Source organism: Botryllus schlosseri, chromosome 16 (genome assembly GCF_051294905.1).
Source record: "Botryllus schlosseri isolate E-star chromosome 16, Bs_hap1, whole genome shotgun sequence".
Lineage (NCBI taxonomy): Eukaryota > Metazoa > Chordata > Ascidiacea > Stolidobranchia > Styelidae > Botryllus > Botryllus schlosseri.
Window position 1 is genome coordinate 20,519,877 of NC_137251.1, and position 25,301 is coordinate 20,545,177.

At 38.7% G+C, this 25,301-nt stretch overlaps 2 long non-coding RNA genes across 2 annotated transcripts in view; both read right to left on the reverse strand.

The window, feature by feature from the left end:
• Positions 1 to 25,301, reverse strand: part of LOC145459406 (uncharacterized) — a 261,295-nt gene that overhangs the window by 129,699 nt on the left and 106,295 nt on the right. The gene's annotated exons all lie outside the window — the stretch shown is intronic.
• Positions 6,944 to 9,544, reverse strand: LOC145459499 (uncharacterized). Its single transcript, XR_013921435.1, has 3 exons — positions 9,134 to 9,544; positions 8,457 to 8,555; positions 6,944 to 8,101 (listed from the first exon to the last, which is right to left on the reverse strand). It is a non-coding gene; the product is annotated as an uncharacterized LOC145459499 (long non-coding RNA).

Here is a 25,301-nt window from a genome sequence, read left to right on the forward strand (position 1 = left end):
TCCATTGCTATGATGTCCAGATAATGATCATTGTCGCGGGTTACTCGTATTTTATAGACCTAGTCACGTGACCATAAACGCGTAGTTACTCGGTTTAGAAGTTGGATGAATCGCCTGAACAGACTTGGTTTGAAATAATCCTTGCATGAATTCTGTAAATAAAATCATAGTGATAGTTTTATGATTGTGTAGTCTGAAATTCAGCATACCCAATCATTTGTCAGTGAGATAAAGTGTGTATTCAAGAATTTCGATGATGCATCTGTGTACAATGAGATAGTATGAACATCACTTTTCATAGCTGTGATCGCTACAATACACATAACACCATTCCAGTCCACACCGTATTCCAGAATCGCGTTGGTTAGTGATGTGAAATCACATTTTTCGTTGCTCTCAACAATTTGATCAGATATGTATAAATCAACGATATCGTGAACCAACTGTTCTGTTTCGCCCAAATCAGGGACAGGTAAATGGTGATGGCGAAGTAGATAATTTTATATAATCACTCGGGTATGAGTTGAGTCCATATTGTGTAGTTACTGACAATAGAAACTGTAAAAATAATTCCGGTAATTAAGTGATCATACATCGGAAATTAGAATGAATAAAAGGTTGTTATAATAAACAGAGTAACACGACACCAAATAGGAAGAAGGGCGCATGGCGGGAAAGAGGAAGTAGTTTTGAATAAATAGGTCCTCAGTAAACTGGTAAATCCCACTCGCTCATACCGAATATCATCCGTCGATCAGTATACCTCGATTTTAATTTGTGTTGATCATGGCCCAGGCTCAGTTGAACAGATTTAATACCCTCGGGTATGAACCTAATTCTTTTGATATACAATTAAATAGTATATTCATATTGAAATGAACCCGAATATTTTCGGCTGACACTCGTCAGGAGTAATCGTCAGCAACTAGTAGAGAATTGGAAAGAACATCGTATATCAACAATCGTATCACAAAATATGACGTCACCAGCATGAAATATCGAATGAGAGAGCGTTCAATGTACTATTTTTAGGTGGTACACGAACTCCTTTTGTTGACAGAGTTTTGGTTGGTGTATTTTGATAAAAGTTTCTGGACGTATTAGTTGAAAAGCTCAATACCAACAAATTTGAAACGTCTGTCTTCAGAAAACCGACATTCACAGGCCAATACCTTCGCTGGAATTCATTTAGTCCTCGACGCAGAAAAATTAACCTCATAGGCACACTCGTGCATAGAGCGTTGATGATATGTTCGGGTAACAAACTGAGTTTAGAACTTGACTACATCCGAAAAATCTTACTTGATAACGGTTACCCTGAACACGTCATCAGCCGCGGCATGGAGAGGAAATTAACGCAATTCAACGCAGAAAAACGAACAGAGCCCACCGCACGAACAATAAAAGATGTTTATATCCATCTACCTTGGATTGGCCATATTTCCACCCGCTTTGAAAAACAATTGATTTCTGCTGTCAGTAAATGTTACGACACAGTCAAAACCAATGTGATTTTTACAACAACACAACTGCTCCCTTCAACACGCAAAGACGTGCTTCCTGCACTTCAACAAAGTAATGTAGTGTACGAATATAGGTGCCACTGTGATTGTGGCTACGTGGGAAGAACGTCAAGACGTCTGCAGGACCGCATAAAACAACATGTCCCCAGATTTATCAGAACACGTGCGTCACGCGATGTGAAAAGCCCACCCTTAACTCATCCACTTAAGATTGATGCTGATCGATCAAAGGCCATTAATTCTGCCATCGGAAAACATCTGTTGGATAATCCGATTTGTGCGAATAATTATCGAGACGACCGATTTCAAGTCGTAGGGCGAGGCCGTTCACAATTCCATTTGTGTGCCTTGGAATCAACTTTTATCAAAATACACCAACCAAAACTCTGTCAACAAAAGGAGTTCGTGTACCACCTAAAAATAGTACATTGAACGCTCTCTCATTCGAAATTTCATGCTGGTGACGTCATATTTTGTGATACGATTGTTGATATACGATGTTCTTTCCAATTCTCTACTAGTTGCTGACGATTACCCCTGACGAGTGTCAGCCAAAATTATTCGGGTTCATTTCAATATGAATATACTATTTAATTGTATATTGAAGTTCTGTACCTCCAAGAAGCCCTTCTAATTCTTTTGAGTTGCAATTTGAAGAAGATGCGGATATTTTGGAGGCCCTTCTACCCGATGACCTCGTTACTTCAACGACAGAGGTCGTTGAGTGTGATTTCACGACCCCTATCGAAAACCAACCGCCTCACCGTGATATCACACTACAGGCATGGTTGGATTCACGTGGTTCGAACCAAGTCGCGGTTGACAACCCGACAACCTCGGCTTCGAACTTACCCCTTCCAGATGAACCGACAACTTCAGCTGTGTTACCAGTTGAGAAACCGGCAACTCCTTGTAGGATTTTCCCAAAATCTAGAGTTCGATCCATGTTACCGTCTGAAAAACCGACAACCTCTCGAAGGTGTTTTTCCGGTCTACCGAAACCACAAATCCCAATCGAGAAACCATCAAGTTCTAGAAAGCGAGATGTGCCCACAACCTCGCAACAAACCAGTCCACCTCCGTGTAAAAAGATATGTCTCTCTAAATCGAAACAAAAACCTTTGGTTCTCAACCAGGTGAAACTCGGCGAGGGTGAAGATCGGCCGAAGACATCGAGAAGGAGACGACAAGAGGAGAAAATGTGTCTGTACACCGCCAACAAAATTCGAGACCCTCTCAAGACTCTTGATGTGGTCAGACCACACCTAGGCGTGATTCTAGGTTTAATTGATTCCCTTACAGAAAAGAAGAAACCTTCCCTGCACAAAATCATTCTCGAAATAAAAAAGCTATTAGCTTCGGCTATTGAACGCAGTGATATTGATCAGATTCAAAAACAACTGAACGATGCAACCGACCAATTCCTGAACCAGCTCTTAACAATTAGAACCATCTTGAAATATGATTTGTGATTCAGTGTAATGCATTTATTGTGTGAATGTTAATGTGTTGTGTATGAAATTACAGATAATAGGCTTACAAACGGCCGGAAAATCGTGAACACTAGATGGTGCTCGCACTAGATTAATCTCGACGCAGTCAAATCGGTCTTTTCCACCTGGACGTCGCAGCGAGAGGATGTGAAATCTGCGCTCGTGGATATATTACCAATACACGTGTAAGTATACACTGATCTTATTCAATAAACCAAAGTTTGTGTTAACGTGATGTTTTCTTGCTTCATAGAAACAGAGAAAGAGAAGAATCAAGTCCAAGCATCGAACTTATTGCATCGGTGAGTTCTCTGTTTTTTACTACCTCAAGTTGGTGAACATAATTTGAGGAAGGTTGTTTCTTTGCTTACCAGGTGAAAAAGAACTCAAGATTTCAAGAAAAAATATAAGTAAGTATTACTATATCGTTAATTACTAGAATACAGAGTGTGAAATTGAAATCGAATACAATGTTACAGATGAGCCGTCGCAGAAGACACCGTATCCGTGAGGAAGATGAATTTCCACCAGATATTGGTGATGAACGTCAAGAAATTTTAACACAGAACTGGCAAGCCATAAAATCGTATGTAGCAAACATAGGCAGATCTCGAGTGGTGTACAATATTCGGATTATAAATCGTCAACTCTCGGCTGTTCGCGAGGACATCGAAGCGATATTCTTCTCTGAATCATATAGATTTAAAGTGAACTATTCATATGGCTGTATTCAATACCACACCGAGACTCTAAGATATCGTTATTTTCATGCATCATCAAATATCGATCGTGTTCTAGATATGCCATTGGCTATTTCGTCATTGATACAGTTTGAAAAATTTGTAGAATCCATTAAATTGGAAACTGCATTTGATGTATTGCGTAAAGCCCGACCAGATACTAAATCGCAGCCTGTTTGTCTAACAAATATACAGTTTTACGTATTCCCTAACGATCGGTTATTGATAGGGTGTGCTGATGTAAAACTTCCACGGTGGCTTACAAAATCGAAATGTGTCATGACACTACTTCGCGATGAAAATCGTAATCGGTATAACGATAATCTGTGTGTATTTCGTTGCATTGGGCACTCACTCGATCGTGATGCGAAATCATTGTCTGAACAGTACACCCAGGTTTATGGTGTGAACGTTGGTGGTGGCGTAACTTTTGAGATGTTGCCTGACATCGAGACATTGTTTGATGTAGCGATATCTGTCTATCGTAAGACTGATGGTAAAGCTATTGCTGTCCGACGTAGTACTTATGTAGGCACTCCTGCTTATTTACACCTCGAAAATTCTCATGCTTGCTTGATAACTCGAATCAACCGATACCTTGAAAGCTATCATTGTGAATCTTGTGGAAAATTTTACAATCTTGAATATGAATTGACCAGACACAACTGCATCACTGAACCAGTCGGGATTTTTTCCGGTGGGATATATAGACCACCTTTGACGATATTTGAACGAATGGAGATTGAAGGCATAATTGTCCCAAACCATTTACGTTTTTTCAAATATCGGATCGCCTTCGATATCGAGAGTATGTTTCAACAATGTGATTTCGACCCCTCGGCCAAAACGACTTACGAGTGGAAGCATATTCCAATTTCCGTTAGTATATCATCAAAGGTAGACGGGTATTTGGAACCACAGGTAATTGTTTCGAATGGTGACCCAAATCAGTTGTGTGAAGAGATGGTAGAGATTTTTCATACAATTCAGAGTCGATCCTTCAGTCTGTTGCTAGTTGAATATCGTCAATATCTGGATTTGTTTGAATCTAAAATCGCAAGGATGAAAGTATTAGACCCCTCGGACAAGCCTTTACCATTGGAACGTTTACAAGATGAATTCATGTGCTATCTAAGGCAAATACCAGTTATATCTTTTAATGGTGGCAGATACGACTTGAACTGTCTTAAGGTATACTTGCTGCGTTTTTTCGTTGATGAAAACTTAAGTGTTTTGAAGCGTGGTAACACATTTCTCTCGCTAACTACTAACAGACTTCGTTTCCTCGATATCGTCTATTACTTGGCACCTGGTTTTTCTTATGAAAAATATCTGAAAGTGTTCAAATGTAGTGGTACAAAGGGTCATTTTCCATATGAATTTCTGACTAGTATTGAACTGTTAGATTACCCTATGCTCCCGAATCATCAGTCATTTTATAGCTCGATAAAACGTTGTAATATATCGAAAGCCGATTATGAAAACTGTCTCAAGGTTTGGGATGATCATAATATGACATCGCTTCGTGAGTATCTAAAATGGTACAATGCAATTGACACTCACTACTTCATTGAAGGGTTAGTAAAGCAATTCGACTCTTTCAAGTCTCAATTTAATGTGGATATATTTAAAGAAGCTGTCTCGCTGCCGGGTGTTGTTTCGAGGCATATATTCAATTCCATTCCAAGGTGCTTTACCTTGTTCAGTGTAAAGCATAAAGATCTAGCTTTACTTTTTCGTGAAAATCTTGTCGGCGGCCCAACAATTATCTTCAATAGATATCAAAAAAGGGGGGAAACTCGCATAAAACAACTTTTCTATGGTAAAGACGCGGAAATAACACAGTATATAACAGGAATGGATTTCAACTCGATGTACTTGAAAGCAGTATCGATTGCGTCACCCGCAGGCTATCCCATACATTGGAAAAGCCTTGATAATGAGTGTTCTAAATTTAAACCGGTCAAGACTGCTCCTGCCTTTGGTCATAAAGCGCATAAATGGATACAGTACTATTCTCATGTTCATGGTGTACATGTCCACCATGCTTTCAACGGGTCTGAAGTAAGGATATGGTCCAAGGGGTACCCTGCAGATGGTTTCTACCGTGACTCATCGGGTCAAGGCGTTGTGTTATCGTTTCTGGGATGTTTCTACCATTCTCACAGTAAATACCGCTTTGCATATGACGACCCCTGGCGTCGAGAACGAACAGAACGTGTAAATTCATATTACAGATGCCTAGGACATCGTGTTATCATGGTGTGGGAATGTCACTGGGATATCGCTAAACGTGAAAACTCCGAAATCGCTCAATTTATAAACAGTGTTCGACCTCGATTGATTCGCAACAAGTCACTAACAGCTCATAAGTTGATTGAAATGGTGTTAGATGGAACGTTCTTTGGGGCTTTATTGATTGATATTTACACTCCTTCGCATTTGAAAAGATATTTTTCCGAACTGTGTCCAATACTCAAAAACACCCTTGTCTCACGTAACGATTTGAAAGGTCACATGAAGCAATTTCCTACTTATCAGAACCTATTAGCAAGTCCAACGCGTATGTTGGTTGCTTCGTACTATGGCCAGAAAATTCTTTTGTCATCGACATTGATAAAATGGTATATAGAACATGGTCTCATAGTTTCACGGGTATATGAGGCAATCGAAATTACAAAATCAACTTGTTTTGACGGATTCGCAAAAACTGTCTCTGACGCTAGACGGCTAGGTGACCGGGACCCCGACAAAGAAATTATTGCCTTGAATCATAAGCTTTCAGGGAACGTCATACATGAAAAGATGATAATGAACCCCCTCGAATTTAAACGAATAAAAGTCAATTGCAGAGAAACGTCAATGATCCGTTTTTTGTGAATGTAGAAGAGTTGACCTCTAATTTATACGAAGTAACCAAAAGGCCTAAAAAAATAAAATGGAATACTTGCATTCACGTCGGGTGGTTCGTCTATCAAAACGCGAAATTACAATTGCTATCGTTTTTTTTATGACTGTCTCTCACTCTAAGTTTTGAAGTGTTGCTCAACCCGGAAAATTGAACACGAAACGTGATCCCAAAATTGAACGCCTAAAAGTGTTGCGAAGTGTTCAAATTAAAGGTGTTTACCTAAAAAGTGTTCAATCTCAAAGTGGCTGGTTGACTAGTCACCGGAACGCAGGGCTCAAAATAAAATCAGATTTTATTGATTCATTAATAAATGACGCTTGTAATACCCAATCTGGGTTATTAAATACGTGCAAACATTCAAATTTCCAATAGCTGCTGTGACAGGGTTTCATAAATTCAAATCAGCAGTTGAAACCGTTTCCGGAATAGTCCATGAAATTACGAACATCACAAATGATTAGGAGCAAACTCACAACAAATATCATGCAACTCGCTCAATCATGAAAATGAATGCATTGGGATAGTGATAACAAAATATCATTTAGTATCTGAAACTCTCGTGACAGGGGCATGGACTCAAATTAATCGGTTACGTCCGTTAGCGGAAAACATGATCAACAGCGGAAAATATGATCAACACAAATCATTACAACTTATATAAAACTAATCGAATTATGGTTTGTAAATTCCTAATTTTATCATAAACAAACAAACAATGAATGTATCAGTATCACTACCATGATAACCAACCATAAGTCTTTTTTACTCTTAATGAAATTGGGCCTGCTAACCAGGCATCAAAAATATTCTAGTGCTTGCATTACAAGTATTTATATCAGGTTAATGCCAATCACTTTTGTTTAAACAACAAAGAATTGTGTCTTTGAGTCCATACAAATTCTGCAGATTTATAGAAAAGATTTTGTTATTATTTACCAGTCTGCTGCAAAAAATGAAATCTGGAAATCATTGGGGCATTGGTTCTCAAACATTTTTGGGCACACCCCACTTATGATAGCAAAAAATTTCATACACCCCTTATCGTCGTATCATAAAATTAAAAAAGCAACCAGAAATCCCTACGGATAGTTGGATGGCAGTGACGGTAATGGTTGTTGATGAGAGAATATTCAAATATTAAATTCTGACCATACACAGAGAAATAACTACAAGCTGCCATGTGCGAAAAAGATTTTAGTTGACTGCGGCTTCACGCCCCTTCAAATGCTTTCTCCTGTTTGAGAACCACTACTTAAGGGTGTGACAATCCAATGCATAGCAGCTCAAAACGTCAACAATGTTTCTGAATACTCCATTTTCAATGAAGCATTTTTATATTCTTGCCATCAGCTGCAATCCAGGCTCGGTGAATCTCTGATTTGTGGCGTGTAATGGTGTTTGCTTCTTTTTACTGGTCGACTCCAAGTTGCGCTCCTTTAAAATGTGATCAAATTCCAAAGTTTTGAATATGTCAATGAAAATTCTAAATTTTATGCAGAAATAAATATAAATATTTCGGACATGTAGGTTACAGAAGCACAGGAAAAGTGCTCGGTTACATGTGAAATCCGATCACTGAGCAGGACTAAAATTAGCAAAACGACTAATAAAAATATCTTTAATTAGGTCTGCGTTTTTTTTAAATTCGGCCATTTTGACAGTTACATTGACATTCAGACGCACAGGCAACTGTGAAAATGCAGAACTGTAACTCAGAATGAAATTTATAGCAGAACGTTGCAAGTCTATGTAAATTTGTATGGTCCACAAAACAGAAAGATTACGGTACCTGTTTCAATAAGACATGCGCTCGGGTCTTGGATTATATTCGTTTGTCTCTCAATTTGGCTTGGAGAAGGGGACAGTTGACTTCATCAACCTCGTTTTGCTGAAAATATAATTGATTGCAAACAAGATCTGACAATAAATGTAGTAGAACCGTTGTTCCTATGGGTTCAGATTTCCGTTATAATAATTGACATACGGTACGGTAGGCTTTACATATAGCTTTGATTCTAAGATTTTATAGCTGCTTTGAACTGAGACGAGAAAATATATCAGACAAAGGACGCATTGATTGTCTTTAGTACAAAAACTTTGTGACATCTTATCGAAGGTGTGAAAACTTTTCCTTCATTGCGGTAATTGTAACTGTTGTAAATCTTTCAAAATCCTTCATTTCTGATTAAATTTAATTAACGCAATTCATTGGAATTAGCAGGTTAAGGGAAATGATCTCAATTTGATGTTCACCTAGTCCTTGTATAGTTTAGTAAGCAATAGTTTAAATACAAGTTACACCGGCTCTTTACATTCAACTACACCTCTGTTCAATGTACAGTATACAGATCTAGCCTTTCATCAGCTCATATGGCATATATGGATAGTTTTTGAGAAAATTAGGACTGCAAAAACCAGCACATTGCATAATCAATGGTGATATATGAAATGAATAAATAGACTTACATAATCACATGTTTCCATGGGTTCTTGAGACAAAAGTATGTATCGCAAAAGATGACTGCACCGGCACAAAATCCGTTCAGATGACTCCTCACGTCACTATTAACATTGTCTGTTAGCGCAGGCATGGTAGAACCAGGGGCTCTTTTCGAAGAGTCGACATAAGTTGGATGAATTTGAGGATCAATCCAAGACTGTTGAAAAGAAAATACTTGTTTTAAAAATTTGCTATACAAGGGAACTATTCAATATTCGAACAGCTTCTTCGAGGTACAAAACTTCAATATAAAATTGAATAGTATATGCATATTGAAATGTGCCCAAATATTTTTGGCTGAGACTCGTCAGGGGTAATCATCAGCAACTAGTAGAGAATTCAAAAGAACGTTGTATATCAACAATCGTATCACAAAATATGACGCCACCCGCATTCAGTATTCACGCAGATATCAGACTGGATACAATTGTATGTGACAAAAGGGTGTCTTTCATAGAACAATTAATTGATGGAATGGAAAGTTGCATGTGACCTTTCCACCAATTTTACTCCAGCACGGGTAGCATACTTTCCTGGATTGTTAATCATTTTAGTGAAATTTTACCAGCAAACATTCATAAAAATAACCTAATGCAGCAGAATCAAATTTATTATCTAAGGATATACCAGCTTACTTAAGAAACACTGCGATGCTTACCAGTATTTTAAACACCAAATGCATTTCAAAATGGTGCCAATTGCAATACATACTACCTGAACATTAGGGCATTTCATATTCTTTCCATCAGCCGCAACCCAGGCTTGATGAGTCCCTGATTAGTGGCGTGCCATGGCGGTTCCATCTTTTTACTGGTCAAATCCAAATGCTGCTCCTAGAAAATATGATGAATAAAAAGGAAAATTGTAAATATTATGCAGAAGTAAATATAAATATTTCACACAGGTAGGTTACAGAAGCGCAAGAGAGGTGCTCAGCCCCCCAGGTTGAGAACCACTGACCTAGCCCATTATAGCTCAGTAAGCAATAGCTAAAGTACAAGTTAGATGAGCTCATTACGTTCAACTATATCTCTGTTCAGTGTTCAGTGTACAGTGTACAGTGTACACAGATGAAGCCTTTTTCAGCTCATACCGAATAGTCCGTAGGCTACTCTGCGAGATAGTTCGTGAGAAAAGTAGGACTGCAAAAACCAGGAAATTACATAATCAATGGTGATATAAAAAATAAATAAATAGGCTTACATAATCATACGTATCCATGGGTTCTTGAGACAAAGGTCTGTATCGCATAAGATGACTGTGCCGGCACAAAACCCGTTACGAACGACTCCTCTGTCCTCACGTCACTGTCAACATTGTCTGATAGCGCAGGCACGGTAGATCCAGGGGGATCCTTTCAAAGAGTCGACATCAGTTGGACGAATTTGAGGATCAATCCAAGACTATTGAAAAGAAAATATATGTTTCAAAAATTTGCAGTACAATAATGAACTACTCAGTAATCACGTAGATATCATACTGAATACAGTTGTTGTTTTCTGCAATAAGTTCTGTGTCACAGAAGGGTGTCTTTCATAGAATAATTAGGTAATGAAATGGTAAGTTGCACATGACGTTACCACCGGCACGGGTAGTATACTTTCTGGATTGCTAACAATTTTAGTGAAATTTTATCAGCAAACATTCATAAAAGTCTTTATCACGAAGATAACCGAATGCAACAGACTCAAATTTATTAAGGATATACCAGTTCACTTACAAAACACCGTGATGCTTACCAGTATTCCATACAGCAAATGCATTTCAAAAAGGTGCCAATTTCAATACATACTACCTGCAAAATAGAGTTTAGTTCAGTTATCGTATCATAATAAACTCAGGAAAGTCAAATTTGAGGATTGGGCAAAACAAATATTACCCCTTGTGATCCATGGTTTGTTGAAAAGATTGTTTGTTTGGCTGTGCTGTTATTGGGGCGATTTTGTGGACCTAAAAATGGAAGATTTTGACCAAAAAATCCACATTCACACATATTTTGACGATAAAAAACTTAATTTTGCCCCCATGTACTTGAATTAGGTGTTTCTGGCATAATGTTAGAATTGTACCACCGGTACTTATCTTTATTTCTGGCTGGAGCTGTCTGTTCCTCCAAAGTAGTTTAACCTAAAAAATATCTTTTGGCAAGAAAACTGACAAATTTTTACATGAAGAAACCTTATTTTATCGAAATCTAGACCCATGAAGAATTCCAGTATTAGTTACATCTCGTATTATGGTAGAAATAATTAAAACTTTGTTGTAGTATAACGAAAGATACTTTCCCACATTTTCGGGTAGAAAGTGTCTGTCCTTACTAAGTAGCTTGGCAAGAATAGGGAACGTTCACCAGCAGCAGTTGTTGGCCGTCAACACTGAAGTTGTGGGTACACTGCAGGTGACACACCGTGTTGCTTCAATGTGACAAAGTTGTCTACATCGCAATTTTTCATCATACGGTTTCTAATAGAAGAACCAATGCCGACGCAATCTTGCTTCAGTTAGGATAATTCAGGAGGCTACGTTGAGCATTTATTTCATTTGACAGTTTCTGATTCACAATGAGCAGACGATGGTCCGTCAACAACGGTAGAACTATAAAGTAGGCTACAATATGTTAATTGTAAAATGATAAGTTCACCGACAGTGCAATCATCTATGATACAAACGAAATGCAAGTTGCCAAAAAAAAATTTGACTTTGTAAACAATTTTTGCAATTTTAACCTAACGGTACAATTTTGACAAAATTTTGACCTATTTTGACATGTCAAAAAAACTGTCTTAGTTAAAACCTTACCACTTGGAATAAACAGTACAGTGTAAAATGTGTTGCAGTTGAAAAACCATCAAAACCGTTGCATGACTGTCATACCGGTATTCAATTGCTGAAATTGCAGTACTTGTCCACAATGGACCACAATATCGCCTACATAGGGATATTTCAGTGTGGATAGAGAGAACATCCCTTTATCTATCCGTCAAAAAGTTAGTTGGATATCAGCTATTCCCATCAGTACCGTAGTACTGGACCTGATCGCAGCCTGGTATATTATCAGATTCGGAGCTCGATCATCCAGCAATAAGATCGGACGAATCATATACTAGGAAACTTCCAAAGAACATTCATATGAATAAGGGATATCAGTAGTCTACTAAAACATCTAAAACAAACGACCTTAGTTATTGCCATGTCAAAACGAGCTCATTTTATGACTATTCTCACATTACATATATTTAATAACATTTACCGCATTTCCATACCTTACAATACATGGATGTTATGATCCTTTACGCCATCAGGTAGCAGAAACTGCTTCAATATATCCATTCCGCCAAGTCTGTTCGTGTACCCTACTCTCTGCCTGAAGCCTGACGAACCAAACTGAAATCGAGCGCGCTCTGCCGTAACGAAGGTGGTGACCCCTCTGCGTCACAGGGAAATATGTATATTTTGTTCAAATATTACCCTTAAACGTGGTGGTTTGGTCAGTTGAATAATATTATTTTACATACACCATGATTTTATGTGATCCCCGATAGTTTATGAATGCGAAATTGATGATAAATTACGGAGTATAAATTTTCTTGAAAGTAGGCCGCAGTGGCGAAGTGTTACATATAAACGGAGAAATACGCTGAAGTGTTGCGACGATAATGGCCCAATGCGTTCATATGCCCAAAAAGTGTGTCTGTACGCAGAATAAAGTGTTATGAAGTGTTCAATACGACCTTGCGGATTTAGAGTGCTGTACATACTTTGACGACAGGAAATGGACATCGGCTATGTGTGACACAGACTCAATTTACCTCGGGCATTCAGCTTCTTTCGATGATATGCTAATCCCAGAAAAAAGATCTGAATTTTATCTGAATTATGAAAAATGATTCCCACGCTATTTTTGTGACGAACATAGAAATGAGTTCCTGTCCAACCCAATCTCATTCGATAGAACAAGACAATGCTGTAAAGATGTTTATGCATACTTTCTACGGCAACCCGGTTTGTTCAAGGTCGAATACGAGGACGGTACAGCATTTTGTGGTTTCCAATCCAAAAATTACTTTTGTGATGGTCCAAAACAAAAGTATGCCTCGGAAGGTCTTCAGAAATCTGGTCAAGTAAATTTTGAAACATTCCTTGAAGTATTGACATCTCAAAAACCTATGGGAGGTCATAATAGAGGCTTCAGGGATCATAATCACGGTATTTACACGTACCAGCAGCATCGCGATACCTTGTCTTATTTTTACGCCAAGCGTCATGTCCTGGACGATGGTGTCACCACTATCCCGTTGAATCTGTAATGTGTAGTTGCTTTTGTATATTTCTGATCGTGTTTTTTTCTTGTTTTCGCAGATGAATAGTGCAAGTTCTTTCATCAAATCCATTTTAATAGAGTTAGATCTGGATACTTTGCATAAGCAAACCATTGGGTTGGAACAGGATTTAACGCAACACTCTATTGTCGGTACCCAGGACGATCCACTCACGGGTACGATATCCGACCGTCATTACAGAGAGCGCCTGAATCAACTCGAGCAAAGATGGAAATCTATTCGAGAAATATGCATGGAAGCACTACTACAGCTCCGATTCCCAGACCGCAAGCTACCGAGGGATCACCAAGACATTTTCAATCGAGCCAAGCTGACAAATTATGTCGTTTTGGGTAAAACCAGGACTTGGGATCCCACTTTTCGATAGGGAGGAAAAAAGAGCCAACTTCAAGAATTGTATGCGTGGGCGTTCCTTGCAGTTCTTTCTCGATCAGCATCGTGCCGCCAACTCTAGAAAACGATCTCATTCAGACTCGGAAAGCAGTGATGCTGGAACACAACCATCTGAATTGAGAAATGATGGTTTCCCCGATAACTACAACTGTGCCGACTCAAATTTGTGATATTTTGCTGTTTAGTGATAATGCTTATCAATTTTAGGTGTTCAAATGTAATATCTGACCGGGTTAAAGACAAGATTTGTGCTCGGATGGTTAATGTATTTGTGTTTTGTTTTACAGATGGCTACTAACTACTTAAAATCTATACTGCAACTTTCCAACCTGGATCAACTACATGACAAGACACTGCGCCGGTATCATGATCGCATTCAAGTCGTCGACATGTATTTGAGACATGATATGTCGAATGAATTCTACAATCGATGCATTTCAAGCCAACGCCATGATTTAGAACAATGCTCCCAAGGTGAGATAGCATGTATGATTTTGTGTTCTCATGGTAGACATTTTCACAAATCACTTTCCGACACAACTCTAATATCATTTCATATCTAGACTGGGAACAACTGCTCGACGACCTTCAAAAAGCCTTCGTGACCTTGCAGCTACCCTTGACGAAATTACAAGACAGTGATGAGGACTTTGTCACACGGGGCAAACTACTGAATCTAACTTTACTGGGACTATACATCCCACTTCCCAGCCCGCAGACTCGTGATATATATATAAATACATTCGTTTTTCGAGTTTGAATATACAGCAACATGGAATTGAAGCATCCTTTCTCATTCATCCTATCCGGACCATCTCGTAGTAGTAAAACTACTTCCATAACTAAACTGATCAAGAATGCAGCCTCAATGATCAAACCTAATATTTCTAGAATCGTGTACTGTTATAATAACTATCAGAGTATTTTTGAGACCATGCCACAGGTTGAATTTTACAATGGATTGGAGATTTTGGAAGATCTTAAATCAAGTAATGAGGATGTATTGATAATAGTTGATGATTTTATGACTCAGACAGAAAATTGGTAGAATACTTTATACGTATAAGTCATCATAACCGAAAGTCAATAAATTTTTGCACGCAGAATTTTCATCATCAGGGCAAAGGGGCTCGCGACCTCAGTCTATCAGCTATGTATGTCTGCCTGTTTAAAAATCCCAGAGATCAGAACCAAATATCCGTATTGGGTCGCCAAATGTACCCAAAGTCAAAGTTTCTAACAGAATGTTATAGAGACGCTGTCAAGAAGGCTCATTCGTATTTGTTCCTGGATTTGACGCAAGGTGCCCCGATGATAGACGGGTCATGACCAATATATTTCCAGGCGAAACATTGACTATTTACACTCAACCGGTATAAATACCGGAGTGTACGCTGTTCTGGTTTCAAAATGACTCCGATTCCGCGCAGAACAAGAGACCATTTGCCAACATTAGCATTCTTGCTTCAAGCTAAACCCGCGATACGCAAGGAGATTTTATCTGGGGCTAGTGAAGGTCTAATACGTTGTATTCGTGAGTGTGCGAAAAATTTATTACACGGAAATATACCACTATCCCCATCGCAGAAGAAACGATTGTGTTGCAATAGGAACATCTTGAGGAAGCTTACCAGCAAAGACGTTTCATTGCGCCGTAAGAAGACTCTTGTTACTCAACATGGAGGCATGTTTATGTCTCTAATATCAAGTATACTTCCAGTAGTTAAAGGATTACTTGGGAATTTATTTAAGAAATGACACATTTCAAGAAAATTTACGTCACGCCGAATCCAATCAACCATGTCGACATTAAAAAACTGAATTCAGACATCGATAAACGTATATATGAAATATTACAAATGAATATTCCGCGGTGTCAAAAATTAGCGTTATATAACGACGCGTTGAATCGGTTCCAGAACAGACACGATGTTCTGAATCAACCAATGAAAATTGATGTACCAGATCAACCGAATCTGTTTTCTAATGCTGAATTGGATGCGTTACGACATATGATAAAAATCAAACCTGAATCTTCAAAGATCCCCATACCGAACCAGTCACCTGCTAGACCCTGAACTAAAATCCCTTCACCCCATGTCACAACGAAAAGAGGGCGGTCTATCAAGACACCGTCGCGCTTCAAATGGAGCGTTTACTGAATATTTCGCTCCGGATCTACCCGGTAGCTATCGTGGAGCGTATGTATTCGGCAGGGGGCGCAATAGAACCGCGGTAGAGGACTTTCTTAGGCGACGCGAGGCCTACACCAGACACTTCCGAATGCGACAAAAGTTTCAACGTCCAAAAGTAATTACATCGGGTTTAGGTGTCCAATATCAAGCTGAAATCATGCACATGGAAAACCTGGCAGCGGAAAATTATGGTTTCAAATACATATTATTGGTTGTGGACATATTCAGTAAATTTCTATATCTTTTCCCGCTTCGAGATAAATCTGCAAAGGGTGTTATTCGATGTTTCAAAGAAATCTTTACCCAAATTAAACCCCACATTATTCAGAGCGATCAGGGAACTGAGTTTACAAACCGTTCCTTCCAGAGTTTTTTAAAACAGAACGGCGTAAAACACTTTTTCACACATAGCGAATTGAAGGCGTCTATAGCCGAGCGTGCCATCAGAAGTGTGAAGCAGATACTATTCCGGTACTTTACACATAATAAAACGTTAAATTACGTCAATGTTTTATCGGAAATATGCCTAGGATTTAACTTGACTTACCATACCAGTATAGGCCGCGCTCCAATTGATGTTAATTTTTCAAATCAAGAGGATGTCTTTCATCGATTATACGGCGATATCACACCAAAGCAACCAACACTATCAGTTGGTACCCCTGTACGGATTTCAAAAACACGACAGCGATTCGTAAAATCAGCATTGGCTGGTTGGAGCGAAGAAATATTTTTCATTTTGTAATGTTTTTCCGGGGACCCGGTTAGTTATCAACTGAAAGATTATGCAAACGAAATTATATCCGGGCGCTTTCAACGCGAGGAAATTCAACCTGTAATTATTGATAATGACATTTTCAACGTCGAAAAGATTCTGTCTACACGTAAGAAGGCCGGAAAAACTGAGTACCTGGTCAAATGGTCTTGATACCCCGAAAAATTTAATTCGTGGGTTTCGGATTACTATATAAAGCCTTGAGTAATGTTTTTATATTGTAAATATGGATTCCCAGTCCACGTCAAGTCGCGTTACTGAATTCAAACTTGAAATAAAAAATCAGTGTGTATTTGTCGTACAAATTTTTATGTTAGTCGGAATAATCAATTTTTCATTATATCAAATTTCTGTGAAAATCGATCGCGAAATATATTTAACGCTGTTATCGAGCTGTCTAGGATATTTACTCCCACAGCCGTCTCCTCATCGTGTGCGCTGAAAATACAATAAAATGCTGTTAACCTTACCATCCAATGCTAGTATGTCAATTTTTGAAAATACACCATCTAATTTTGAAACAGAACTCTACAGTGAACTAGAAATACCACAACACCTTGTCGGTCTTTCTGAAATAAGTTTTAAAAATATTTTTCAACCCCGGATTGAAGTGGCAAGAAATACTATGGGGTTCAGATTTGGTGATGAAAAGTCAGGTGTCAAGCAATATTATATTCCAGAAGGGTCCTATCACAATGTCGCGGAAATGCTAGAATCTTTTGAAAAATACTACATGGGTGAAATATTCATCATTCAAGGATATGACGAGTTTAGAATCGCTTTTCGATATTTACCATCACACAAAGTTAGACACACGCGAAGTATATCGACAAATAATAACATCGGGGGTATGATTACAAGACCGAAATACCTTAACACCGAGAAATCAATAGAGACTTACGGATTGTCACCTATTGGCCCCGTGTTGAGTAAATTAGCTTTTAAGCGCGTATATGCCCCGCATTCCACTATGCCGATAGAATTCATATTTTCCCCTGCTATGAAATTAGATCGCATCGATCAAATTTATGTCTATTCTGATTTGATTCAACCACGACCCCATGGTAATCAGTTACAGCCACTCTTACGAGTCATCACAGTGACATGTGAACCAAACCAGAATCAAACTAGTGTCTTTCATAAACCATACTATTTTCAGTTGGCGAAAAACAATTTTCGAAGAATACGCGTATATTTACGTGATAAATTCGGTAATCCAATTAAATTTCAAAAAGGACCTGTCACTGTCAGTCTTTTATTCCGCCGAAAAGCTGTGGACTCGATATGACATACGTCACAATTTCTGGAGATCACGCGGAATTCTCAGTCGACCTTACCAAGACTATCATTTGCAATGAAATCTCACTTATGGACATAAGCTTTAATGTTGAGTTAAACAATCAAATTATAATTGAACGCGATGAAAAACTTTGGGAGTATCGTAATTCACAACAATTACTAGATACATACCTTGCCCCTATTGGAAATTATGCTACCCCGAAACAGTTGATGCATAGGATTTTATCTGAAAGATTTGCGTATAATACTGTTTATAACATAGAGAAAATCAGTGGAGAACTATTCCGAATTCTAATCCCGATATATATTACAATCCATCCCGGCAGTATTCTAGAAAAGTATTTCATTACCACACGCGACCTAACATCACGGTTATGTAATTCCACATTAATCAGGTGTAAACCGGTGTCTACCGAGATAAAATATCTTTTTGTTTATTGTGACTCAGTCAAGCATCGGCGCGTGGGTGATTATATGAGTCAGCTACTTCGCGTTATTCAAATCAAAACCACTCCACGTTACCGCGAAGAGATAATTTAAGAGAAACCGATATATTTTCCAGTATCAACAAATCACATCCAGAATATAAAAATCTCCAGTAGGGACCAATTTGGTCAGTTGATCAAGGGTATACACACTACGTTGACACTTCATTTACGATGATTTTAACGCTGACCAATTCTAGGAATGGTATAGGTTTCCATTACTCGCTGTCCACTGTTAACGAAATCTCTACGAGATACCGTGAGATAGCGCTTATGGAGATGAATATGACGTCGACTAAACCTATGCCGGGACGATATTTGTTTGTCTATTGTAATATTATCAACCCACGATTGGTCGGGGACACATTAGCCAATTTACTCCGTGTCATCCCGATACAAAATAACACCATGTCACAAAATTGGATATCAACGAATCCATATTATTTTCCGATATCGCAAGATGTAATACACTCCGTTTGTATTTCATTGAGAAATGAATTTGGTGACCCTATAAATATAGACAACCAATCATTGCAAGTCACATTTAACATTAGGAAGCAATTATGAAAGTTGCGTACACCTGCGACCATCACTCAGTATACAACCATTATAATCAAACAGGAAATGGATTTGGATATTTCGCCGGTTGCCACCAAACAGGGTCTGGTATTGGTAGCTTGTTTAAAACTCTTGGTCGTTTCGTGATCCCTGTTGTGAAATACGCTGGCGGACAATTGTTACGTACCGGGGGTGAGATAGCCAGAGATCTTTTGAACGGACACTCCATCAAGTCCAGTGCCCTCAAAAGAAGTAAGCAAGCTGGGACTCGCGTTATTGATCGAATTTTGAAACCCACCAATGGTATAAAAAGAAAGAAAAATACTAAATCAAACACTTCTAAGAAGCGACGCCGCAAAGAGAAGGACATCTTCGATTAACATGATGATGCATGAAGATTCCCGAGAATGTCATAATAACGGATTAAATATATTTAGTGTTCCTCATACCCAAACCTCGATAGAGAATTCACAATATGTCATCGTTAAACCACACAGTCTGGGAAATGTAATGGAAATTTCATTGCCTAAGACAGACAGATACATCGACCTGCAAAACTCATTCTTACGAATATGCCTAAAGCTTACTAAACGCGATGGAACAGATTTAGCAGATGCCGCGGAAATAGCATTTGTCAACACTATATTAGATTCTCTTTTCAAACAAATTGATGTAACTATCGGAAATGAAGTAATCACCAACTCGGACAATTGCCACGCATACAAAGCGTATATCTATCGACTGTTGAATGACACACCCGCTGGGTCAAACAGTTTTATTCGTGGTCAGGGTTTCCACAAAGACACCGCAAAATTTATGGATACTATAGGCACTGAAAACACAGGGTACGTAACGCGAAAAGGTCTTACTAAAAGTAGTAAAGCATTGGAGTTGATTGGTAAAATTCGGATGGGACTTTTCGAGCAATCAAGATGTATGCTGGATAATGTCGATATGAAATTACGATTCACATGTAACGACGACAAATTCTGCCTTATTGGAACCACGGAAGACGTGAAAATTATAATCAAGGATATGGAACTATATGTCAAACAAATGAAAATTGCAGAGAGTGTCAGCTTAGCTCACAATTCGATATTACAGAAATCGAATGCTAAATATCCGTGGTCTCGTCTTCAAATGTCAACTCATACATTCGCAGGGGGACTGACGAAGCTGGACCGCGAGTTAGTTAGCGGGACTTTGCCGAAAAAATTGTAATTGGTTTGGTTGAAACCACAGCGTTTAACGGGGCTAGAAACAAAAATCCATTCAACTTTAAACATTATGACATTCAGAATATGTCATTGTCTGTTTGTGGCAATCAATTACGAGGCAGAGAATTTCATTTCGATTTCGAAAAATCAGGGGGTTTAGAAGGTTATATGAAGCTCTTTTCTGAGACAGGTAGGTGGGAAGGTGAGACACCTTTAAATATATCACCTACCGACTATATGAACGGTTATACTCTGTTCGTGTTTGATTTGACCCCAGACAATAGTTCAGGGTGTTACCAACTACACAAAACCGGAACCGTACACCTGGTTTTGACAACCTCCAAGCCACTACCAACGTCTGTGACATTGCTGTGTTTAAAAGAATACCAACACCTCTTACAACTGAACCAGAAAAGACAGATCGTGGAAATATGAACACCGATGAGATTAATAATATTCTCTTCAATCATCCTGACACACAAAATCTATTCATAGGGACTTACGCTGTGGATCAGCTACCGAAAAAACCAGTTAACCAGGAATTTGCTGTTGTCATCAATTACGACGAATCAACGTTACCAGGTTCTCATTGGGTGTGTGTATATAGCGATAACTTCACTCATTTTCCTGATTCGCTTGGTTTCCACCCCTAAAACCCCAGATAGTCGAGTTTCTAGGTCCAGAGGACTTCACCGTTACCAGGCAACAGCTTCAAAGTAAAAAATCTGATATGTGCGCTGATCATTGTATTTGATATTTGATTGAAAGATCTCAAGGTTTTTCAACTGAACAGTATCTAAATTATTTTGGTGATAAAAAATGTGCGAATGATAAAATTGTTCGTGTTTTTGTAAAGAGCTTGATTACAGGTGGCTGATAAACACATTAAATGTATACATCTGTGATTCGTGATGTACTTAACACAGTGAGTCAGTTTTGCGCTGAGCGGTTGTATTTGGTTTGTATTGTGTACGCTCACGATTGCTTTTAGACCAACCTGTTCCACGGGAAACAATTCGCGATACAACCACTATAGTGATTCAGTGGACAGGATACCATAGTCATTTGTCCCCGCGGAATATGTAGGTCACTACACATTAAAAACACCTGTTTTCAAAACCGATCGCGGAAAATCAACCATATGCACGTTATACAATGTATTTAGTTCGACGAAATACACAATGCGCGTCCATGAAGCGCACAATGACGCTTTTTCGAAGCTCCGTAGGCCGATTTTCGACTGCTAGATAGCTCAAAATGCACCGTTTCTGACTTCGAAATGCAACATTCTTGACTTCCGGTATTTTACGCTTCACGAGCGATCAATTATACTACTGGTGTCTGTTTGATAGATTGCTATATGCTTTTTATTAAGTGAAATTCGACTTCAATCATTTAACTGAGAAATAGAACATTTACTTCAAAACACGGACATAAGCAACAGAGTGGTACGAACAGAATCAACACATCGAAGCAATATAATTACAATGATCAGCGCCTCGAGCTCGACACCAATAAGTGCGTGAAGAATTTTGAAGTTACGACGTCCAGTAGGCAGTACAGAGCAATTATCCTAACTGGTATCGCCTCTTTCCTATGCCAACTTCGATAGTGGATTCGTAGTACGTTCTTACGAAGTCGGCGTGTGAAGGGATAAGAAACACTTCGTTAAGTGAATCAGCACACCTTCATGCTTTGTTATATCTGCGATGCTACTAGCCAGTCTTCAGGATTACCGTACCACGACCTAACATCGACCTCGCCCTCCACCACATGCCACCTCATTTTGTCGCTTGCGTCTTATATTCTCTGCATTACTTTTCATTCCGTGTGCATGCCTCTTCTTCACTTCACCTACGCTAAGGTGGGTGTCTGATATTAACCCTACTCGCGCGGTCGGCCGCCAGGCCAAATTTTAATGCATCAACCAAAATGTTCATAAAATGCGAATGATGGGACTTGAACCGACGTCCAATGTATCGCCGTGATCAGAAAATAGCCGCCTAACCAACTGAGCTACCCGGAAGGCTCGGTCGAGAGAGGTGACGGTGATATTTGAACAAGTCTACGCAATTTCTCAAAAGTAAACGAGAAATTTGTTTTTCGTTTTCACCTGACGTGATACATAATCCTTCCCATGGTGAATGTCCACATGGTTATCTTACATATCGATTTCGGCATTCAAACAAGACATTACAGAGCTTGATAACTTCACGCAATCGCGCGCACGAGACTGGAAGGTTTTCGTTATAAGCATGATTCACGGCCGCCGTCGATTACGTCATCGCGGTAGAGACTACGCGCCTTGTAATTCGCGTTTATTCGGCTTTGCCTGGTCTAATTATATGAGTCAAAATCCATGTTACTGATCTTATAGATACTATTGATCGTACATAACTAACAAAATGTTCAATTTGCGACTGCACAAGGCCATCGTAAGTAAATATATTGCTTTGTTTGACACTTCTCATCGGCGCGCGATTTCTCTTGTTGCTTCATTTCATATCAATTTGAAACATGTTCTACACATCGATTGTCCGATACAGGTTCGTCAGTATATGGGCATATGATCAACACTTATTCATTGAAGTCTACTGTAACTTCTTATAACATCTAAAACGGATGATTCAACTGTCTGTATGGTGTTGTTAATACAGGCGCGAGTACCGTATACTCGCGTAACTTACACACCCATTTCTACAGTGTTTAGCACTGGCGTCGGGAACTCATATAAGACCAAACTCCGTGATACTGATCGTGTTGAAGTGTTATGGACTGCATCTAACTTTGTGTGTGACATTCAACAGTATTAGGCAATCGTAAGTGAATGTATATGACCTTATGCGGCAATGCTCAAACGTGCACGGCATTTTTCACGTAACAGAATATTGCTTCATTTCACACCAATTTGAAGCGTGTTCTATCCAACTAATTTCCGTTATTATGGTTTCAATGAACTCTTGCAATCAACAACTACTCTAAAACGACAAATGTGTCTGCTTACGACGTGTAGAACGAAAGATACATGGGATTATAAGAGCAGCGTTCATTCAGGCGAACTGAGCTACAGATTGTATTTTGCGGGAAACGTTTTTCTGTGTTCAATATGCATTCTGAACAGGTTTTGCGATAAGTCAATGGAATATATATAGCTCATCGTATGCGTATTGACAATATCTATTTATAGACGATAACTGTAACCGTTTATGACCACTACAACGCAAGATGTCGTTAATTGATTGAAGCGTGTTTGTTAAAAACTGTGCATGGATCCTATAGGATCCACCCGCGGCAAAAGGGTTAAAGGCAACTCCAAGTTGTTTCGACACCTTCTTTTCTCTTCTTTTCATTGTGTCGCAGTCTTGTGATGTTTTGAAACGGCGAATATATTAATAAACCTGATTAATTGATCAATTGATCTGATATCAAGAGAATCTGCCTCGCAAATCATCAACTGCACTCACGTCAGTGCATTGAATAAAAACAAGTTAGTCTCAAGCAGCATTGTGAATGCTTTTGCTACAAAAACGGGTCCTTCACAATCGTCAAGTATTTCACCTTGTCACAATTCGGTGTTTGATTATTGCAACATATTTGTTTATTTGTGACACGAGGTGGAAAGCTAGTCGGTAGCCTTTTCCAAAATACAGGCAAAGGTTGCGAACTAGACCCGAGGTGGTCAGTAACGAAGTTCTTCTACTTTAACGAAGTACTCAAGTAGTTCTCTTCTACTTCTGGTACTTACTCAAGTAGATATGATTTTCGCTACTTCTGATTCTACTTCGCAATATTTTGTGATCTACTTACTTCCTTTTCGCTATTTTCCATTTGTCAAGTAGAGGTAGTTTAATCCTCTAACCAGGAAGATATTTTGAGGAATTTCATGGCTGTTTTCACTGAGTATCAACGTTTAATTTTGATAAAAGTAAAGCCTAGAATATTTGTCACGCTTCGCGCTCAGTGGATACGGAGTAACAAGTATGATAGCACGAAAATATCGGTGAATATAATTTAAGTAGCGGGTTGGCGTGGTTCCGTTCACATCGCATTGTCGCCCGTCGCCCATATGTAATACTTGATCACAGTATATATGGCTCATCATAACGTTTGAAACTGATGTTTCGCAATCTAGCATTTACTTATCATATCGTAATCTACACTGTAAATTTTGAAGTGTTGCTCAACCCGGAAAATTGAACACGAAACGTGATCCAAATATTGAACGCCTAGAAGTGTTGCGAAGCGTTCAAATTTAAGGTGTTTACCTAAAAAGTGTTCAGTCTCAAAGTGGCTGGTTGACTAGTCACCGGAACGCAGGGCTCAAAGTAAAATCAGATTTTATTGATCCATGAATAAATGACGCTTATAATACCTAACCTGGGTGATTAAATACGTGCAAACATTGAAATTTCCAATAGCTGCTGGGACAGGGTTTCACAAATTCAGATCAGCAGTTGAAACCGTTCCCGGAAGAGTCGATGAAATCACGAACATCACAAATGATTAAGAGCAAACTCACTACAAATATCATGCAAATCGCTCAATGATAAAAATGATTGCATAGGGAATTAGGGATAGTGATAACAAAATATCATTTAGTATACTAAACTTTCGTGACAGGGGCATGGAATCAAATTCATTGGTTACGTCCGCTAGCGGAAAACATGATCAACACAAATCACTACAACTTATTTAAAACTGAACAAATTACGGCTTGTAAATTTCTAATTTTATTGTAAACAAACAAACAATTGAATGTATCAGTATCACTACCACTACCACGAAAAACAACCTAAGTATTTTTTTACTCTTAATGAAATTGGGGCTGCTAAAAATATCCTAGGGCTTGCATTAGAAGTATTTATATCAGCT